This window comes from Caloenas nicobarica, chromosome 28, assembly GCF_036013445.1.
Source record: "Caloenas nicobarica isolate bCalNic1 chromosome 28, bCalNic1.hap1, whole genome shotgun sequence".
Lineage (NCBI taxonomy): Eukaryota > Metazoa > Chordata > Aves > Columbiformes > Columbidae > Caloenas > Caloenas nicobarica.
In genome coordinates this window covers 3,488,278-3,491,018 of record NC_088272.1, presented here as the reverse complement: position 1 = coordinate 3,491,018, position 2,741 = coordinate 3,488,278, and positions in this window count along the sequence as shown.

Below are 2,741 nucleotides of genomic sequence, written 5' to 3'. Positions count from 1 at the left end.
TGCCGGAGGGAGGATAGAACCCCTAAGTAGATCCTTCTGCCTTGTGCCCTTACCCGTCCGGTAAAGCCTGGGAGCTTTCCCTGCTTCACGCCTTCCTGTAGAGCCCGCTCGGTGACATCCTTTGCGCTCCAGCACAGATGATAAAGCTGTTCCTGCAGCTTATGGAGCTGGTCTGGCAGGGGCAGGGTTTTGCTCAGGTCTTCTAACTCTGCTGAGGTGCTCCAGAGGCTTTCTGTGCCAAGTCGTCCCACGTGGTAAAGACCTGTCAGACACACACCAGAGCTTAGAACTCGGTCTAAGGCTGGGTTATGCCTCGGGCTGCCCACTCCCCTTTCTGTGTCTCTCCCAAGTGCCATAGCTGCCTCTCCTCTGCTCTTTGACAGTGGCCATCATGGCGTATGGGCTGTGCAATAGATGGACATTCCCTGCCCTGGACTGTGCTCCTTGTCCTGCAGAAGATTCTCACCCCCTGGGGCAGGAGAGCTCAGCCACGGCCTCTCCCTCGGCTGAAGAGAAGTGGCTCAGCCCTCCTGGGGAAGGCAAGTCAGCCCTTCCTCACCCCCACACCCGTCCCGCTGGAGCAGGGACTGGCACAGCTCTGTCGGGGACTTTCTGCTCTCAGCTGAGCTCCTCTGGTCACGGCAGGGGAAGTGGAACAGGACAGAATGGAGCCCCGAGTACCTCCTAAGGCACCGTCCACAGGTCAGAGCTCTGCAGAGACTCACTGAAAGAGAACAGACCGAGAATCAGCACCAGGGTCACTGTCTTCAGCGCCTTCATCATCCTACAGAGCAGCAAGGAGGAAAAGGCTGGTGAAGCTGGCAGTTCCCGTGCAGATCAGCAGCAGACTGGAGAGAAGCAGCAGGGACTGCAGCCCTTGAGCCTGGCGTTCCTGGCATGTGCGTTGGCTTGGTCCTGCACCAGCTCGAGTCACTGCTGGAGCTGTCAGCAGCTGCACCAGTGGGGGATTTGTCATGGCAGCGATTGTTTCGTTAGGGACAAAGGGCGCAAGATTGACTCCGGGCTAAGAGCAGGAGCTGCAACGGGAGCTCTTGCCACACTGCATGTCTGTGGGCCTGGAGAGGGATTCTTTGGAAATGGAAGGGACACAACGTACACCTGTTTCTCCTGCCCACCATCCCATCGGCACTTGTGCTGATCCTGTTCTCCACCCTCCCAAGAGAAGGTTCAGCCTGTGCCCCTACAGGTCAACAGCTGCCAGGCGGGGGTCTGTGTCTCCCCTCCCGCAGCATTTCTTTAGCAGCTGCGTTATCTCTGACCCTTCTCTTGGCATAAGTGCAGACAAATACAGACTGGGGAAAGAGGGAGGGAGGGCTGAATGTCAATGCGTGCTGGCAAACAACAGGCAGCCAAGGAAGCACCAAAGAAGCACTCTGCTGGCTGGGCCCTGCTGCCCTGAGCCTGATCTGCCAAGACACAGCACACAGCGCTCTGCAAGGGGGAAATTCCTCCTGCCTGTTCCAGGAGGCTTTCAAAAGGCTCACAGCGTACACTCATCAGGAATGAACAATCCCCTTTTGTTCTCCTAGAGAACTCCTTGCACCCTTCAGAGGATCATGTTCCCCTTTCCTAAGGCAGAGCCCTGGTGAGGAACTGACTGGGTTTCCGAAAGAAACCTCCTCTGTCAGGAACACAAGTCAAATTCATGGCCAACAGAGGAAACGCTGGTGTCCTTCTGGTCCGAGTGGAGAGGAAAACCAAGGGAAAAACTCAGGGACATAACCCACCCTGCAGAGCACAATACAGGACTGAGCTGAGCTCTCACAATTACTACGGCAGGCTGTATCGGGGCCACCGCTTGGGACTCCATCCATACGATTCAAAATAGACCTGTCCCTCATTCTGCAGAGATCAAAGGCTTTCTGGGCCTTGCCCCTGTGGTCATGAAGACACTGAAAGGCGGCTGCTGCCTTCCACCAGCTCCAGACCGAGCTCTCAGGCTGCCCTCAGGTTCCTCTCCTGTCCACCCGCCACCCACCCCAGCTGACGAGGTGGAAAAAAATCATCTGGGGAAAGGGGAGGAGGATTTTTCAAACATACCTGTTCAGACCTTCGACCTTCTCTGGCTGTCCCTTGGTACCTGCTGAGGTGCAGGTAACAAGCATCTTGCTTGCTCAGGAGTGAGCCAAAAACTCTGCGATCTCTGTTCCCTCAGGATCGAGAGTGACAAAGGCACAGGGAGACCCCTGGTCTTATACCCTGCTGTGCCGACCTCAGCGCTGATGCTGCTTTGTGACATCAACGGCAGTGGGTGATGCCACAATGGAAGAGGCTGCGCCACGTTTGGAGGCAAAGTCCAACCTGACAGGAGCGGGTCTTGCAGTCCTCTCTGCAAGGGCAGAAATCCTTCACCATAGAAAGACTGGAAAGGTACAGGAACATGTTACTCTCAGAAAACAAATACTGTCAACCACTCTTCCTCTTGCTTACTAAAGTTCAGATGGTGTGAGAAAAAAAAAAACCACAAAAAAGCAAGATTCTTGTTCTTATTTTATGGAGCCCATTATATCAGCCACTCAACATTAAGTCCAACTCCAGTCTGAACTTCAGAATAAGAAATGCCATCTTAAAATTTCCAGGAAACAGAAGGGCTTTGAAGTGGCAAGACCAGAAAACATTCATGAAAGCACCGCCATGCAAGTCCACACCCCTGATCACAGACCACCTGCCCCGTTACCTAAGGCAATGATGTTCTCAGCTGATTCACAGCCACTGACAGC